The sequence below is a fragment of the Cavia porcellus genome, unplaced genomic scaffold, assembly GCF_034190915.1.
Source record: "Cavia porcellus strain 051 isolate PalLab524CR breed Dunkin Hartley unplaced genomic scaffold, mCavPor4.1 scaffold_10, whole genome shotgun sequence".
Taxonomy (NCBI): domain Eukaryota; kingdom Metazoa; phylum Chordata; class Mammalia; order Rodentia; family Caviidae; genus Cavia; species Cavia porcellus.
Genome location: NW_026947493.1, coordinates 64,273,402 through 64,293,562, shown reverse-complemented (window position 1 = coordinate 64,293,562; position 20,161 = coordinate 64,273,402).

The following is a 20,161-nucleotide window of genomic DNA, read 5'->3' as shown; positions in this document are numbered from 1 at the left end:
AAATTGCAATTAAGAAGACCTTTGACATAACAAATAGTTACCATTTGCCATAAGGAACCAAAAACAGGAGAGGTACCAATGCAGAGTCTATAAAAAATAGAATCATTAATTTGGGGGAGAAATGTGTAGAAGTAGGGAGGGTCATCAGGGAAAAGAGAATAGATAAGTAATCCAACTTTCAGATACAAATAACCTAGATAAAATGATATGTATTAACTATGTTGCTAGTCAACCATACTTGTGATGTAATATTCCCTGACTGATAAAATCCAAATACTGGGAGAACAATGAAGTGATAGGTGAGGGAGAGAGTCTTAAGTTTGAACTTCCTGGAATTACACAGTGACCTATGAAAACTGTGACTACAGAATGTATATATGCCCTGTGATGAACATGAATTCTTTTTGACAGAACAGCACCTGCACTTCCTTCATATGTGGACCTCATCTTGCTCCTCAGTGATCCCTTGGTGAGGTGATAGCTCTTGAGGGCTGAGTAGACTGCTGCATCACTGGCTATGCAGGCTCTTTCACTTAGGCACCAGAGGGTACTGCCTTGTTGACAAGCTGTGTTTCCTGCGTGATACCTTCGGAGTAAGTTTGATGTCACACAGGGCCCCAGTCAACCTTGTGCAGCCGCATGCTCATCTGAATAGCGTCTTAGGATATCTTCTGAAAGACTCAACAGAAAGGGTCCTAAGTTGTTGGCAAATCATAGGTGGCCGAGTGGTTAAGGTGATGGACTGCTAAGTTGTTGGCAAATCAGACATGACAGGAAAAGGACATTTCAAAAATAGAAACAATCTTAGGGGATGAATAAAAACTGAGAAACTAATTCAATAGTAGAAGACAAAGTAAAAAAAGAGATTTTAAAAAGTCAGCTAAAATGGATGTCAGTGTAAGAGAGGATGATACTACCTACAATATGAAGGATGAATGAGAGGGGACATAGCTGGCAACAAAGTGTTGATAAGAAAAGCTATTGCAGTATTCCAGGTAACAAATAGCAAAGACTTGAACCAAGGAAATAGGAGGATATTGGAATGGAAGGAACTGACTTGAAAGCTACCTTTCAGAAAAAGGATCTAATGACTTATTAGATGGAAAATGAGAAGTCCAGGGAGTCCTTAGTTTGCTTCTGGATAACATCTTGAGTAAAGATAGTGAATCTCTTATCCTGGGCTTTGGCAGACTTCATTCAAAATAAAATATTAAGGGCCTGGGATTTAGCTCAGCGGCATAAGTGCCTGCCTAGCAAGTGCAAGGTTGTGAGTTCAACTCCCCGGTACCAATAAGTAAATAAATAAAATATTAAATAAGATTCTTGACATTTTATTCTGCCATCTTGCCATTTCCTAAGCAATAAAAGTTATTTTTGTTCACTTCATTGTGTAAATAATATTTTATTGAATGGATCACTTCAGTTGTGTCAACAAAATAAACTTTAGTTTTTCTCTCCATGAAAATCCTTCAAACCCAATCTAGCTCATCTCTTTTGTAATCTCTCTTCCTCATCTCTGATGATATCTCTGATGGAACCTAATTCTAGTAATAGAATAATTTCATTTTTATAAACTAACAAATTAAGTCATAGATAAATCTTTACTCCTATCAAACACAAAGGCTTTACTCCTATCAAACACAAAGGAGATGATTTATTACTGCCTGTCCTTTCCACCTCCTGCCACCTGGTTGCCTCTGGGAAAGAGGGAGAATGAGAGATGGTGGCATTTAATTGAGATCCTCATTCTCTGGTGCTCTAACGTTGGCAACAGGTGGGGCCTTTCTCTGAGTTCTTCCAACACCTCTTAGAGATCCTGAAGTCCGTGATTCCTGTCTGTAGGAATGACCTCTCCTTATAACGTTTTTTTGATTCAAAATCACAGTCCTCTTTGCTCTGACAGGAAGTCCTTTGACACAGCATGCTCCCAGAAGGTTCCTAGCCCAGCTATTTGTTCATGCTGGTCATTGAGAAGTAAAACCCTTCCCTTTCTACCAATTTTAAACCTTTGGACACCTACACTTGGCTTGTTCCATGGTCATTGGCACCCAGTCCTTCCCTTCAGCCTTCTCAAGTTGGGACCCTGCAATCCACTGTCATACACTGTAGTGGACGTGGGACTGGTTCTCCAAGGAATTCGTTAGCCCCAGTTCACTCTCATTCACCCTATCAAAAATTTTCAAATTTTTCTTCTTTGTATGGGGTGAACACAGAACTCCAGAAAGACTTGTCTGAGTACGTCCAGATGTGATCAATTTGACATTTCTCTTTTTAACTTACTGGCATATAGTACCTATTATCCTCAACTTTGAGACAATCAGCTGAATTGTAAGGGAACAAAAAAGGTACCATTGATCATCCACTTACATGTGTTAATTATATGCCAAGGCAAGTGAGAGGGCAACTTTCACATTTGCTAACAGAAGCCTAAGGGACAAGTTATGACACAATAAGCGCTGCATGAATTATCAAGCAGATAAAGATAATAGTCTACCTCAGGGAGGGGAGCTCAGTGTGATTCAGTTTTGGTGTTTGTATTACCCAGCTACAGGGGTTACTAGTGTGCTAAATGGCATTTTTGTGATCTGTTAGGAAGGTGTGTCAGCATTTCCCCTTGATGAATGCTTTTAGACTTGAGTCTTTAATTTAGGGCCAACAAAAATCTAGCAAAAACAACAACAGAAAGACCTATGTCATTCATATAGAAAATAGTAATTATTCTTTGGAATGTAGAATTTTATGTTTGCTTTTTGCTTTGGGAAGTCATCAATTAACTTTAACTGACAATCAATAATTAGAACAATAGCCTCTCTTCATAAATGCTTACCTCCACTTCTGGGTTATATCTGCTCTCATGGAATTTCTTGAAATGTTTTCTCAGCCTGGACATGAGTTCAAAAGATTAAACAATGATGTAGACGTTGGAACAATTGAAGTGAGGCCAAGAGGTAACGAACAGTTATTTTGCTTTCAGACAAGCAATTGGTTCCACATTTGTTAAAGCCTGTTGGACTGAATCCTGTAACAGATTTTATGTAATAAATTTGTTCTTGTAAATTGTGTATAAATCAATTTTTTTATAAATTGATTCATACTTTGAATGTAGTGAATGCTTGCTATTTAAAGATACTTTAGTACTCTAAATTCTTTTGAACATAAAAATTTGTCTTGTGAGCTGTAAGACTGAGAAAAAGAGAAAAGAGAGAGAAAATAGGTTTATTTAAAGATATGCCTATATTACATGTTGTAGGATATCAATTGAAAAATATATAGATGTTTGACTTATTTTCAAAGCAGCATAGCTTTGGAATCACAAAAATTCTAGTGGCCAGGTGCTTTGTGACAAAATTGTCTTTTCCAAACCCAGTAAAAGCAGTCTTTATCCTGCAATACATGTCCAGAGGGTACTTGTTCTCATTTCTGTTTTCATCTAAGCATCTCGTACTGGTGGGTGGAAAGGGAATCAATGAGATCGCATTTTTGTTCCCTAGCAGCAGGCATGAATATGTTCTGAAAGTTAGGAACATTACTGCAGATGCAGGGCAAAATTAATCTCAGTCATTAGAAAAAGCTTATGCTCTAGTAACTGCTATTATGCACATATAACAGATGCAGAACCTAAGGCGCTGAATGATTAAGTAAATTCCCAAGGATCCTTCATTAAGAGTTGGCAGAGTTAAGGTTTGTACAATAACAGTTTGACTCTAGAACTCAATGTTTTTAATAACCACACAGCAAATCTTATAGACATATGTGAAGAAATGAATATATATATGCATATATACATAAATATGTAGGTAATTAAAAGTAAATACATAAAATATTCAAGTGTTGATAAGTGATATGAAATTACATGAATAATTTGTAACATACTTTAGCGTTAAATAGTTGCTGTCAAATTGTGTCTTGGACATAGTTCACTGGTTTTGATCTTTAGGTGACCAGATATTTGCCACACTGATACCACCAATAAGTTTACAAAAGTTATAAACAGTGATACTGAAGCCTAGATTCCTTCACAGCCATGCTTTATGGCATGAAAAGATTTTTTCACTGAAAATTTTGATGCAAAATTTCAGCCTTGTGGTTTCTCTTACAAAATTGAACAGTTAGCAATTCTAGTCCACATTTTTATAGGCAAACAATCAGTTTGAAACTAGTTATTCTTTTCAGTTTGTGACAGATATTATGCTTTCCTGTGACTTTCCTCACTTACCTCTTGGCCTCTTTAGGTAGAATGTTTGAATCTTGAACCAAAAAACATAAAGAAAAAGAAAAACAAAACAAAACAAAGAACTCATTGTCAAGAAAGTTCTAGTACTGTTTATCAAATACTTAATCTGTTATGTGGAAACAAATGTATGTGTATTATAATCAGAAAAGACTTAAAAAAACAAAAATTCACAACCCTACTCTTAATATAATTGCTTAATTAATATTAGAGTTTTCTTCTCCAAGGAAACAATTTGATGTCTTAGTCCTACAAAACTTACTTTAAGGCTTCATTGCTTTGCGTATGAATTTGTGAGGGGGTGAAGAAATTGTAAGAGAAATATCCAGACTCTAAGAACTTTTCCACTCAAGAAGAAAGCCAAGGGAGTTTAAGTAGTTTCTATGCGTTTCCCAAGTATTAGCACAGGAGAAGTAGTTTTTTAAAAAAAGTTATATATACCCTGTCCAGAAACCAATAGAAAATTCTGAGTGCAAGGAAAAAGAAATGTATTTCTATACATTTCAAATTTCTAAAATAAATGGAAATTAGCATTTGAAAGTAAGTAAAATCCTATTAAATATATATTTTTAAAACCTATCATATGATGGGAATATTATTAGCTGACCTAAGCCCTTCATATTATGCTGCTTATATCCTATTATATTTTAAATTAGTTTCTGATTATCTCAGTAGGGGAAAAGGCAATATTTGTAGGAAGCACACTACAGTGAAGAAAGTCCATGAAAATAACCATGGACTGTTAAATTTCTTTTCATAACCCTCCAAACACCATTAATGAGGACTTGAAGTGCCCAGCTATCAAAACAGTAATATAAATACCCACTCACCCTCCTGTGTAGCCAGCACAAACAGTGAACGCAAGTTTTCTGACTAAGCAAATATGCTCCTTACTTCCTGCTCTATTGAATGGAAGGTGCCAAATGTAGGAGGCAGCCCTGAATTTGGCCCACTGAGGCAGCCTCTTTCAATATGTTCCTAGTCATATTTCAAGACATTTTGTAATCGTGCTTGACAACTGCCTTCCAAAAGGGAAATACTGAAACTTTTAAAAACATGAGCGTTTAAAAGCAAACTAACACAGCCTAACACTAGTGAAAAACCATATGATCCTTGAATATCTAACACCATGTGAAAAGAGAAGAAAAAACAACTCCGTTTAGGACTAAATATTTTATAAGCTCCTTCATAAGAGTCAAGGTGTGTTTCTGTGAGCATGGGCAAGTGCATATTTTTAAAGTACCCTTCAGATAACTGTTAAATACTCGAACACTTCTTTTACTCCCATCCAATATGAGTCCTACTATCTGGAATATTTCTTTTTGTGAATTCTCTGGCTGAACTGGTATTCAGTTTTCATCAATCTTTACCTTTGTTCAAGGTGTTTACTCTACTTGAAATTCTACCCTCTTCTTTATTTAGCAACATGTTAACAAACATCTGTGCAATATCGCCACTGCCAATAATCAAGTCTTTATCTTGTGAATTATTTCCATTAGCACTTCAGCATCAAGCACATTTATTACTGAGTTATCTTCCTTGGCATTTCTACTATACGTATGCATAATGCTTTTTTATTCAGCCTGATTTCTGACCTAGCGGAGAGCAAGAAAATATGCTTTAGGTCTTAAATATCCCCCCAAAGTAATGAATTAAATTCTTGGTTGACAGTTGATAGATTTCTAGTAGGTAATTGGATCATACTGACTCTAACACCATGATTGGATGATGTATTCATAATTTAATGGCATTATTGGGAAGTGAAGGAAACTTTGGAGGTAGGGCCCGATTGAAGAGTATGGATCATGAGTGTGTGCCCTTGAGGACTCTTTATTGTCCCCAATGCATTCTTCTCTGAGTCTTTTGCTCACATGTTCTCTCTCTCCTTCCTGTCCACCATGAAGCAAATGTTTTTGGCTGAGTGTTTCTCAGCCACACACTCCCATGATGTTCTGTATCACCTCAGACCCAGAGTGATGGGGCCAGATGACCAAAGATTGAACCTTCTGAAACTCTGCGTCAAAATAAATTTGCTTCTTTTAAATTGACTTTACCAGGTATTTTGTCACAGCAAAAAAAAAAAAAAAAAAAAGTGACGAAACACAAAAGATTAACTTATGCCTGTTGGTCTTCTTTACAACATCTAGCAATATATCCCTAAATTTCAAATGAAAGAGCTATCAGTTTTGCAGTTAGTACAAAATATACACTGCTTTCTTGGCAACAACATTATGAAGCTCCAGCCTTATCAAATGCGCTACACTCAAAATCTAAAATCCCAACCTGAGTAAAATAAGATTGAAAATGATCACCAGTACTGTATATCAACTCCCCAAAATGAATACAATTATGTATTGTAAACATATATTACTTTTAAAATATAACCCCAGTATTTTGCGCTTTTTTCAAATGTTATTTTACTTAAAGTAGCAAAAAATCAACGCTAGATAAATTGGTACACACTAGATAAATCTAAACAGATATTTAGAAGGTGAACCTTTAAAAACTGGCCAAAAGCCAATAGTTATGTAAATAAGAATTTCTTGAACTGAGGTATTATCTTTTCCAGAAGCATATTTATTTATTTATTTATTTATTTATTTATTTTGGTCTTTTTCCTTTTTATCGGTACCGGGGGATCGAACTCACGACTGCCTGCTTGCAAGGCAGGAGCTTATGCCGCTGAGCTAAATTCCCAGCCCCCAGAAGCATCTTTAAATACTTATTTTCCTCCATACTCTGTATGATAAAATTCCCACAACAGTGAAATTTGGGAGAAGTTCTAATATTGGAAAATATATACAAACAGACCGAGTCAGAGCTCAAAATATGTTCAAGTTCTAACTTCATCCTTATCCACCATACCATCTTTTGCTCCTCATTTATCATTTTATGTCCATGACTTAAGGAGAGTGCAAAAGCCCTAACATCATGTGAGCCTGAAGAATGGCCAACCAAAGCTGCTGAACTGGGAGCTGTGATTGGAAAGAGATCACAGGCTGGCATCAGAAACAGACTAATTGCAGAATATTGCAATCCAGGTCAAGATAAAACTTGTTAGGATCTTTCTATGGTCTTTTATCACATTTACTCACCAGGACAAAAACTCAGCACACAGGATGGAAGAGTCTGGGACATGTAGTTCCAATCTAGCCCTCTTTTTCCTTACAGGAGCCACCCACAAGAGTTTCCAGGACACCACTCTTCCATCTTGCTCTGAGTATCTCTGACTGTTACTTTTTGATTTACAAGTAGAATTATGGGTATGAACACAAGTATGGCAATAGATAGGTAGATAGGTAGAAATGAAGATTAATTGCATTTACTCTTAGATATACTTAGGTTATAAAATGATCCAGTCCAATAAAGCTATTGAGAAAAAATAGGTTCTTTTAGTTAATATTGGTAGATTATACATAGATGAGAATTAGGCATTCCTTTTCCTACAACCTTACTAGAAGAGAGTATCTTATAATGCAAACACATCTCAGACCAAATTCCATCAAATTCATAGCCAGTAGCAAAATAGCTCCCAAATGGTCATGCAACCATTAAATAGCTTGAGGAAAATCCAAATTCTACATAAATACACTGATTGCCATCTAACATGAAAGACTCGTTTAATCACTGATGTTCTCATAGCATCTCAAGTCACCCTGAGAGAAGAATACTGCCTTTGATTTCTCTAGGAAGAAAAGAAACATTAGCCAAATGAGTCTACAGACACTGAGTTTTTATCAGTGACATTAAACTGCAGAGTTTACTAAACTTTTATACTTGCTTCTTAAAAAGGAGGCCTCTGTATTTTAACCACACCTACTTTGGACGACTCTCCTTTCACTAATTACAAACACCGTGATACATTGCAATAAATATGTTTTACGTGTCAAGTTGTCACTTTGAAATTGTTCATTCCTATTTAAATAGAATTTGAATGCTAGCTGGGTGCGGTGGCACATGTTTGTAATCCCAGCACTTGGGAGGCTGTGGTAGGAGGATCATCACAAGTTCAAGACCAACCTGGACCACGAAGTGAGTTCAAGGCCAGCCTGAACTGCATAGCGAGACCCTGCCACAACAAGAAAAAAAAAAATTCAAATGCTAATAACCATACTCAGGGTGTATATTAGAGTTCATTTACTTGCACATACATAACGGCTATATAAAATCATTGTAAAATAAATCAATATATAAGCACTGTAATTATAAATAAATCATAAGAAATACAAATATAGCTACATAGAGTTACATAGACCTCTAGTTATGTTAACTTATATTTTGTAAGACAGAAAGAATAGTTAATTTTCAAAATTGTACACAGAGAATATGGTAATGCTTATATTTAGCTAAGGCTCATTTAGTAATCCATCCCAAATTTGCCTTAATCAATGATCACATAGTCCTCCTAAATAAGAGTTTTCTTCATAGACTATCTGTTGAGAAACCTCTAATGGCTCCACCGTCCAGCCTCTCTTTATCTTTTACTATACCTAGTTAAACTTCTACTATTCTGGAAATAACCTTGGAAGTATATGTTAATTTTACCAACCCTGCATCTAACAGTCTCTTACATCATGAACAATGAAGAAGATGTGTATGGCCTAGACTATTCACTGTGTTGTTTTAGATACAGGAATCTGTTTATGCATTTCTGGTTCTTCAGTTTCTTGCTTTCTTTCCAAGACTTTTTTCCAGGGTCTGCTGTCCTGAAATGCTTTGGCATCCCTCATGTCCAAAGACTACCTCAAAGGAAACACTGAACACATATACTGCACTCATAGTCTTATTTCATAGAGTTAAAAAATATAACTGACAAGGTACAAAGAGGCCCATAAAAGAATACCAAGTTTGGAAAAAAAAATAAGTTGTCAGGGAGGAGGTACCATTAGCACAGTACTTAGAGAATGCAACTAAAAGCTTGATAATGCCATGAGATCACCCAAGAAAATAATGTTTATTTTTCATATGTTGGTGTTCTGTACCCTCAATAAGGCAACAAATACTTTAAAAACATTAATGTCTCATATCCTACTCCACCTTTAGTTTCTCATTGTATTCAAACACTAGCACTATTAAAATGATGTATACTTCTTAGAAATTCAATGTTAGAGATTTTAGAAGTATGTATATCTTTAGGGTTGCTTTATTTTGATAATATTTATATAGTTGAGCTGTTTTGTCTCAGCCATTAATGGGATAAGTAAAGAAGACATTTTCTGCCTCACAAATTAAGAAACAAAATACATTATAAAACCAATTAGCTGTGTAGTATAGGAACATTTATAGAAACCTGTACTGACATTTAGATTTAAATCTAGCTGTACTCCAGTAATGACATCTAAAACAAATATGGCCTGTGAATGTATCTACTTAGCACTGAATATATTAATTAACTTTATTGTGTTAAAGCTTGTTTTCATACAGAATACATTTGATTCAATGAAATTTGTTTCATACTAACTGTCCGTTCTCATCTATTTTCATTGTCTCAGTCATTGCAAGTCTATTGAACACATAAGTCATCATTTCTTCCAAGACTCCATTTCTTTAGGCAAATAATAATTTTCAATGTTCCATCTGACTATTGATATCCTACAAGTAATAAATTATTGAAATTCATGACTTCTTAGCTATGTAACATGTGCACTGTTGGCTGTGTGATAGAGATTAAATGCAACAAGAATTACACACTTCTGATTAATGAATTCACTGAAAGCTTCTTGGTGTAAATGCAGATCACAAAAACTAGTTACTTTAATTATTTACCTTACTGAAATTGCAGCGACATTTTATCAAACTGGCTTATTGCAGAATCATAACTACTTTGAATCTTAAAGAAGCACTTTTCAGTTTATGATGTAAATGATTTTACAGTTACAAAAATCAAGACTCTTTCAGCATGTTGCAGATGTTTGCTCTAAACTAGCAATGCGAGGATAAGTAGTTTCTCATTTATGGTTGTACAGTTGAAAAGGACTGAAGGCCCATGAATGATTGTATACTCTGTTTTGCAACCCTTGTCACACATCATTTAAGTGATGTAAGAATCCAGGGAAGCCCCTTACTGACATGTCAGACCCCTCTGTCATTTAAGTATTACTGCACATGGGTACGTCTATAGAGAGTGGAGGGTAAGTCCTGATTCTGAATCCTGTCATCTCCCTGTCATCCACTGTCTGCAATCCTTGGCTAAGTCATTAACTGCCCTGAGCCTCTGTTTATTCTTCTGCCCAACCAAACTCTCAAGACTGCTTTTGGACAAGACAAGTTAGAATCTACAAGAATTCTACAATCTGCCAAACAAATGTACTTAGCTCTATTAATTTTCTATTTCCACTATAACATTACCACAAATTTAGTGGTTTAAATAATACGACATTATTATAATTCTGGAGATCAGAAGTCTAACACAAGTCAGTCTGGGCTCTACTCCTTTCTCAAGACTGTCAGGAAGAATCAGTTTCCTTGATTTTTCCAATTTTTGGAGATCATTAGCTTTCTTTTGTTGGAGAACCTTTCCTTCATCTCCAGCATCAGCAGTGGTGATTATTTTCTCTTTTTCTTCACACTTCACATTTCTCTTTCTCTCTCTCTGTCTCCCTTTCTCTTTCTCTGTCTCTATCTCTTTGTCTGTCTCTTCCTCTCTCTCATTACCCCTGGCAAAACCATCTCAGACTCCTTAATATTAATTGTATTTGCTGATCCTTTCTAAGGTAACACATTTACTAGATTTATGAGATGGATCTTTGAAGAGTGTGATTATTCCATTTACTACACTAGGCATCATTATTATTAAACCTAGGCTCATCTAAGTTTTTCCCAGTAACCCCTCTGTACTCCACTGGGATTTTCCTTGTAAATATTTATGCATATGTGTTGATCCAAATTATCATATCTTTGCTGACAGGGTGCTTTATAATTTCACTAAGGCTGTGTCACACATTCACTTCTCTTTCAATGAGTAATCAGATTGTTCTGGTCTGCAAGTTTACTCTATAAATACCTAACAAGAGAGCAGTATATGAAGTGGGTAAGTTGGGGATCTTTGACAAGTACAAGTTTCAGATTTCTCCCTTAGTTATCTGTATAACTGTGGTTAGACATTAATCTATCTACGCCTCAATTTTTCTTACAACAAAGTGATGATACAGTCTGTAACTTGTGTTTGTTTACAAGAATACAACAAATGTGCACAAAATTTTAGTCTTGATAGGAGTTCCTAGCACACCACAGACAGTCAGCTGTACAATAGTCATATGTATTTCTGAGACTTATAATATTTAAGTATTTCCCAGTGTTTCAATAATAGCCTTTTACAAAAAAAGCTTAAGAATTTTTCTCCTTGGATTAGGAAAATGTGTGGCAATTTTTGCAATTCAAAATCACCTTTTTGCAGTTCCCACATCCAGTTTTGAATTATCTGTCACTAGAGATCATCCATTTCCTCATGTGAATTATCTGATCCCTTTTTTGTTCTTTCTGGACTACTCTCTGACTTGAAGGCAGTGCTCTGCCATTACAATCTATGATCAAAAGTAGGTGGGGAAGGGTAAATCTACATCAGTCTACAACAGCGCCTTTTGAGGCATTTAGTTAAAAGCTTAAGTCTATTGACCATCAGAGAGATTTTACAATTATGTATAGATTTAATGTTTTTATTTTTCTTATTCTTTAAGTAGAAAGGAGAATTGAAATTTCAGATTTTACCTTTAACCCCAATCAATGACATGATATTTAAACATCTGTAACATATGTCCATGAGATATCTTGAAACTTACAATTGGGTGAGGAGTTTGAGATAAACTATTCCATGTCTGTCTATACAATGGAATAAAATTTAAGGCTGTGGGAACTTAAAGTAGAAGTCATCCTCTTGAAAGAGAAGCCTGTATAATGCTTTTTCAGATCCATTATGTCCAAGGGCTCTACAGACAAGCACACTGTACGTTCTTGAGAAGGCCACAGTTATTTCAGTGATTTCAGTCCTTTCTGAGGATGCTATTCATTATCTTTCTTTCGTGGGAGCACTTTGCAAAGTAGAAGCTTTCTTTGGCAATGTCTGTTCTCCTCTATCAACGCCTCCCAGTACAGAAACAGCTCAGGCCCTGTCAGGTTCTCCATTATAAATTCTCATTTTCAGCGTTTAGAAATCATCTATAAATATTCACTTGTGGTAGGATGAGATTTGACAGGATTTTCACAGTGATCATTTAAGGAATTATGGAACAGAATTGTATTTTACAGTTGACATGTTAGAGAAGAGACAAAAAGAAAGGATTGTATGCCTGGAGCAAAATGAAGTATTGGAAATTCACAACTTAAGCTGCATTTTCATAATGCATAGCAACTGGTCAAAATCTTGTCAGAATCAATGCAAATTCAAAAGCATTTTTGGTGAGAAACATAAGAATAGGTAACTGGGACTGTATAAATTTTTGGTGTGTTTTTCTGAATCTAATCTCTTCCACTTGGCAAGAGCACACCTTGTTTATCTAGGTGTCAGGAAACTATCTGTAAACTAAAGGAAGGAGATTATTCTGCAGTGGATTCCTGTCACCCAACTTCCTCTACAAATATTGGCAACACTTGCCACAACATGCACACAAAAAAACAATGATGAGCTTTGGAAAAAGAAAAATGCACAAGTAAAACACCGAACTTTCAAGAATAGAAAAATAACAATGACTTTAGGCAACATCACCATGATTTTTTGTTGTTGTTGTTGATCAAACAACCACTTTTATGATAGCATCCTGACACTGTGATTAGTTTTTGGCTTTTTGAAACAGACAGAAGAAGGTAAAAGCTATTCTTTAAATGCATGTCTTTTGAAGAAGAATAAGACAAAAACTGGAGAAGGAGGCGGGAATATTAAAGAAGAGCAATAACAACAAACACAACCCGGGAAGCTCCACATCATTACTTTTGGTGCAGCAAATATGTTTTCTTTAATTAAATGAACAAAAAGGAGAAGAAAAGAAAAGCAAGCTGTGTTCAAAGAAATTTACATAAAGCAGTATACTTCAAAAGGCAAGACTCTAAATGGGCAGCAAGACATATAAAAGATATTAGAAGACACATTTTTGAGTAGATTGAAACTTAAATTATATAAAACATTATTAAAACAAAATAAAACTTTTGGAAGTGTATGTTATATGATGTGTTAGCACCTCTCTGTGGGCAGGTTATCATTGACCAGCAGTCTCTGGTTCACATTAGTTCACATAAATCTATGTGCATCAGATTCCTATGTATGTATTATCATTTATGATAAAACACCTCAGTTTCACAATAATAGCCCTCACCAAACATGAAACAGAGACAAGTGGTAGAAAGATACTTGGAAAATTCTGTTCTTTCAGCTCCAGAGCAAAACTCTTGTTACCCATATTCCTGGGGTCAGATGTAGAGCACCGAGCTGAAGACGGGTCTGTGGACATCATTAGTGCATGAATACAAGCAAGCAAAATGACTCTGGGCTCTCATGTAGCTTTCGGTATTGTACACTAAAAAAGAGAGCTTTGTTATATTTGTATTACACCAAAATACCTGTAAACGTGACCCTAGCTGTTCTGTATATATGTTTCCCTTCTCCCTTCTCCCTCTGGGTGACCTAATTAATATGTTAATCAATGCTCTCCTCTGTAAAGAATTGTAAATTCCTGCTAGACTTCTCCGTCCTCTCCTAAGGGAAACAAAGGTCTTCCTCATTCCTTAGCAGATCAAGGATTTTCTCATTTCCTGATCCACGCCCATGACCTTTACTTTGTGAGCTGTGATATGTACTGGAGGGGCGGCAAGTGTAGAGGAGGGAGACACACAGCTTTTGCAATCTCCAACTGCACTGTGTCGCTGGGCTCAGGATAAAATAAATCAGCGCTGCTTTTTAAAATATGTTTTTGCCTCATTTTTTGAACTTGAGCTTGGGGGCTCACTTGTGGATTACAAGATTCAGTATCATTTATTTGTTCCAAAATTTAACTAAATATAATTTGGTTTTATTTAAAAATTATTCCTAATCACTTACTGAGATTTGTTCCAGGAACTTTGATGGCTTTTAAGGGACTCAAGAAAAACCAAAAAAAATGAAAACAGTATACTTGATAGAGACTTTCTAGCTAATAGAAGCACCTTCAAGTCTAAGATCTTAGCCTATATAACACCGAGTAGTGAGACCCTAGTCACCAAGTGTAGAGATGGTCTCTATGTGGTAACCTTTTCTTTTACTGGGCTTTGACTGCAAAAGGTATCTGCAAATTAAGGGGTTATCAGTGTCATGGTGGAATAATTGTTATTATAGCATGACTTTCAAATATCTTGTTATGAGATAAGAGATTTTCCATCAACAAACACATCTGAAAAGTTTTATCAGGCTTATTATTTCAGAATAGTGATTATAGAAGGCAAATTCTAATTGGATTTTTTGCTCTTGCATGTGTGAAACAGAAAGATTTCAGGTCTTCAGATGAGTGATGTAAGAACAAGAGTTCTACTAAACCACGGGGATCTTAGGCATGAGCAATCACAAAAATATGTCATTGATTATTGATGTCGGTTGGTTGCTTCTTAAATCCACTGGGTGTCTGTTGCTCAGATAAATAGTTTACACATCACCCATCAGATAATTCAAAATTATTTTCTTTTTTCATTTTGATTCTAAAAAAAGTATCTGATCAGAAATATTTTTTGGTAGGCTTCTACTGAACCAAAAACATGAAGAAAATAAGTGAATGAAATTTAATATCACAATGCTTTTGTTTTAAATGATGATATATAAAAGAGACATTACTCAAGAAAGTGGAAATTTTGACATTCCTATAGAAAATATCACCATGGCTTTTTGGTATCAACCTCTTCTGATTCATATTTATCCTAGGAAAAATTCTCAGCCTTTTGTTTGTTGGTTGTTAAATTCAATGGGACATTTCCATGACACAGAAAAAACTTTGGAAAGGAAGGTATGAATCAAGGTAAGAATTTTCTATCAACTCAAGCTGGAGCACAGACATATGAACAACCAAATGTACAAAAATACATATCCTCAACTTTCATGGCCCTTTTACCTTTCACTTCCAATTGCTTCCTGTTTATTTCACTGTTTAACTCTGTCTTCTGTCTGACCTTTGTCTCTATTTCTAAGGGTATTATTATTTCTTGTCCACTGTAGTCATTCTCTGTTACCTGAATTCTTTACTTCTTGTGCCATGTTACCTATTAAAAGTGTAAACAATCCAAGTGTAACAATTAAAAGTGTAATCAATATTTTCTTCATACATCACGTTAGGTGGCCTCACTGCAGTCAATGGAAGAATATTCTGTTTTATTGTTGAGCCATTGTATTGGTTGAACCATTGTATCTTTTGTATGCATTGTATTTTATTTAGCCTTTAATTGGTGGGTGAACAGTTAATTATCTATTAACTATTATGAATAATTTTGTGGCACATACCTGTGTACAAATTTTTGGGCAGACACATATTCATTTTTCTTAGTTATATGCCCACAAGTGGAGTGTCGAAATCATACAATAACTATGTCCAAATGCTTAAGACTGTGCCAGACCACCTGACTGTTCCATTGTAGAAGCCTAACAGCAATCTATGAGGAATTTTTCACTTCATAGACAACACCTATTGGTTGTCTTTTTATTATTGCCATTATTATTGGATATGAACTAGTATCTCATGGAGTTTGATTTGCATTTCCCTGATGGCTAATGATATTGAGTGTATTTTATTTGTTTTATGGGCATTTGTATGTCTTCTCTAAAAAAATACCTATTCCTTCAGATATTTATAAATTGGGTCATTTTTCTTTTTATTATTGAGTTGTAAGCATTATTTATACATTCTAGATTCATGTTCCTTATTAGATACATGCTTTGTAAAATGTTTCTAACCACTTTGAGGACTGTTTTCATTTTCTTGGTGGTGTCTTTTGAGGCACAAATTTCTAATTTTGATGAAACTTAATTAATTGCTTGAAGTTTTTATTCATACATTTTGGTCATATATAAAATCTATTATCTAATCCATGGTCACAAAATTTGGTGCCTATGTTTTCCTCTAAGATTTGTATACTTGCAGCTAATTCAACCAGCTCCTAAGTTTGTCTTTGCTCATTTTTTTATTGAGGCACAGTATTTGTACATCATTACATGGCATATAATAGTAATTCAATAAATGAACAAATGTGCAATAATTAGGGTAGGGTAATAAGCATTTCTATCTCTTCAACCATTATTTTTATGTATTGGCAATTTCATAGTTTTCATCTCCACTCATTTTGAAATACATCATAGTTTTTGTGTTTACCTAGTAGTTTCTCTAAAGAAGATCCATATATAATTTCTTCCATATGTTTCTCGTGTTCTTTATTGAACTTCTGATTGCCCTATCAAGTCTATAATGAACACTACCCTACTTTATTATTCTACAAGTTTGTATTATTAGTTGCCACAAAAGAATTAGAACATGAGTATTGTCTTTCTGTCTGGGGTTTTTTCTTAATATAATGAACTTCGCTTCTGTCCATGTTGCTTCAAATGCTAACATCTCATTATTTTATAGCTGTATAATATTCCATTCGGGCACCTTATCTTTGACAAAGGGCGCAAATGTGTTCATTTAAAGAAAGATAGCTTGTTTAATAAATGATGATAGGAAAACTAGCTTTCCACATGCCAAAGACTACAATTAGCCTCATGCCTATCAACGTTCATTAAACTAAAATCAGAATGGATCAAAAATATAAATATTAAAGCAGAAATATAAATCTACTGGAAGACAAAATAGGTAAAAATCTTGAAGACATAGATGTAGGCAAAGACTTCATAAACAAAACCCTGATGCAATAGGAAATACTACAAAGAATCAACAAATGGGATCTGACCTTATTAAAAAAAACTTTTGCACAACAAAAGAAATCACCAACAGAGTTAAAATAGAACTATATAATAGTGGGAAAAATTATAGGCAGGTATCCCTCAAACAAAGGGTGTATATCTAAAACATATAAAGCATTAAGAAAATCAAACTTCTCAAATTCACAGACCCAGTCTAAAAATGTGGGCACCTGAGATGAATATGCACTTCTTAGGTGAAGAAATACAAACAGCAAATAAATATATGAAAAAATGTTCAACATCACTGGTCAAGTTATGCAAATTTAAACAATACTGAAACTCCATCTCACTACAGAGAAAATGACTATTACCAATAGTTATAACAGGACAATTTATAATAGCTAAATCTTGGAAACAACTCAAATGCCTATCAATCAAGGAATGGTTTTAAAAAGATACACTGTTTCTATACAGTGGAGCACTACTCATCTATAAAGAAGGATAAATTCAAAGGTTTCATAGGCAAATGGATGCTACTTGAGATCATACTCATAAGTGAAATAAATTGGATTCCCATGTGTGAGCACTGAGTTATCTCCCTAGTATAAAAAGCTGAAGCAATAAATAAAATCCAAAATTTACAGCAGATAATGAGAAATGGGTAAAAACTTTTCAAAAGGAAAGAGAAACTGGGATGGGGGAAAAGAGAAAAGAAGGAAAGGAAAAGGAAAAAAATGTATCTAAGTAATTTTTAAATATATATACTACTAGTTTCTTTTAGCTCATTTAAAAGAAAGGTTGGTGCTAATTTTGTTTGGACAAATTTTAACGCCTGTATCTTATATACTCTGAGTAACTCCTTTGAACATAACAATATGCAATGTATTAACCATTGTTACTTTCCTATTACCTTTTAAAACTTTTTTGCTCTTTAAAATAAAATATTTTGGCCATTCCTGGACTGAGGGTAGAAAGAACCAGGAAACACCAGGAAGCAAGCCCAGCCTGGGAACCAGCACCATGCGCAGACTCCCACCAGACTGGGGACAGCCAGATCTCAGCCCTTTCTGGCACGTGGGCTGGCAAACAATTCCCCCACTCCCATAAGCCACCTTCTTATCTGGAGAAACACAGGCTGTTATGATAGCTATTGAGGTGAAATGCAATTGGATACCTGTGGTGCTTTGATGTTTCACTAACATTGCAGATCTAGAGCCAGTGGTTTGATCATAGGTTCAGAGGATAGTGGTATGCAGTGTGACATCTAGAGGGGATCTCCTTTTGAGGGTTGTAGCCATTGTTGATTCCCTATGGTCTTGTTTTGTATCATTTCCATTATTTTGTTGGGTTGGGTTTTACTCTCTTTTGTTTTGCTTGCTTATGTCCAAACCAACGGCAGAAGCAGCTGTTTCAAAGATAGCAAGATATATTATGGCAGCAATTTTGGATTTACTGTTAACTTGTTTTGAAGTCCTTTACTGCATTCGTTGTTTTGTTTTACTGTTTCTATTGTATTCTGTCCTGTTTGAGTTTTTACTATGTCCGAGGTTTTCTGCAGCTATTTTGAAGATACCAAAAGGCGTTATGGTAACTATTGTTGATTTCAACAATCCCTAGTTGCTGAGATTCTTGGTTCCAAAGACACAAGTGAACTGAATTCTGCCAATAACTTAATAGAGGCTTATAATTCTCCAGAAAAGGAATTTGGAGCATACCTTTTTGATATGCTGAGCAAGGACTCAAGTAAGACATACTTAGATTTTCAATTTAGAAAAATTGTGAGATGATAAATATATATTTATTTAAGCTTGTAGATACATGTTAATTTGTTATATAGAGTAAGAAACTAACTAAGCGTTCAGATGTTGAATGCACCTCATAATATGATCCCAGGAGGTATAAATGAGAGGGACCACTAAATAAACCCACCCATACCAGATAGAACTTCATAAATTATTATTGATTATGAGTGGATGGATGGTCATGATTTCTGGTACTATGATTTAAATAGAATGCATAAGTAAATTCACATTGGAATTGCAAAAGTTATAATGTAGTTCTTATGCTTTAAGTAGCTTAGGAAGTATTTTATGTGCAAGTCATCACATAGATATTTCTGCATACATGATACACTATACATTAATCCTACCTTGAAAGAGTTTAGAAACAAATCAGAGAGGCACAAAAAAGGGTAAAAGTTGAAAAAGAGTAGAAAGTGAATTTTTGCATGCAAAAATTGACATACACAATAGGACTAGACATGTTATAGATGGAAGAGACCTCTGTAGTGTAACTCATCAGAAGGCATTCACAAGACATAACCACATTCAGCCTAAGAGGATGAAAAGAAAGAAAGATTGAAAATTAATATCCAAAGTTAATTTATGTCTCACTGGACACACAGAAAAAGAATAGCAAAGTCCTCAAATGGCCACTAATGTTGAACATTTTATCATATGTCTATTTGCTATTGGTACTTCTTCATCTGAGAAGTGTTTATTCATTTCAGATCCCCATTTTTGGATTGAATCTTTACATTTGAAGAGAGTCTGAATTTTTTAAGTTCTTCATATATTCTAGATACTAGTTTTTTGTCTGGAAAACAGCTGCTAAATTTTTTTTTCCATTCTGTGGGTTGACTCTTCAATCTGTTGGCTGTTTCTTTTGCTAAGCAAAAAAGGTTTTTTTAATACAATGAATTCCAGCTGTTGATACTTTGTAATATCTATTGTGAACATAGGGTTTTTTAAATAAAGTCTTTGTCTACATCTATGTATTCAGAGTTTTACCTATTCTATCTTCCAGCAGATTGTTTTAATATTTAGAGCTTTGAAATAATTTGGTTTTAGTGTATTGCATGGTGAGAGATGGGACTTGTTTGAAAATTTGGCAGGTAGCAAGCCAATTTTGCCAGAACCATTTATTAAAGAGGCTATTTTTCTTTCAGTAAATGTGTTTGGTCCCTTTGTAAAAGATAAGGTAGCTAGTGTGCTTGAAGTTGTTCTCACATCTTCTATTCCATTCCATCGTTTGTCAGTTCTGTTCTGTTTTGTTTTTGGTTATTTTGTTTTGTTTTCAGTATCATA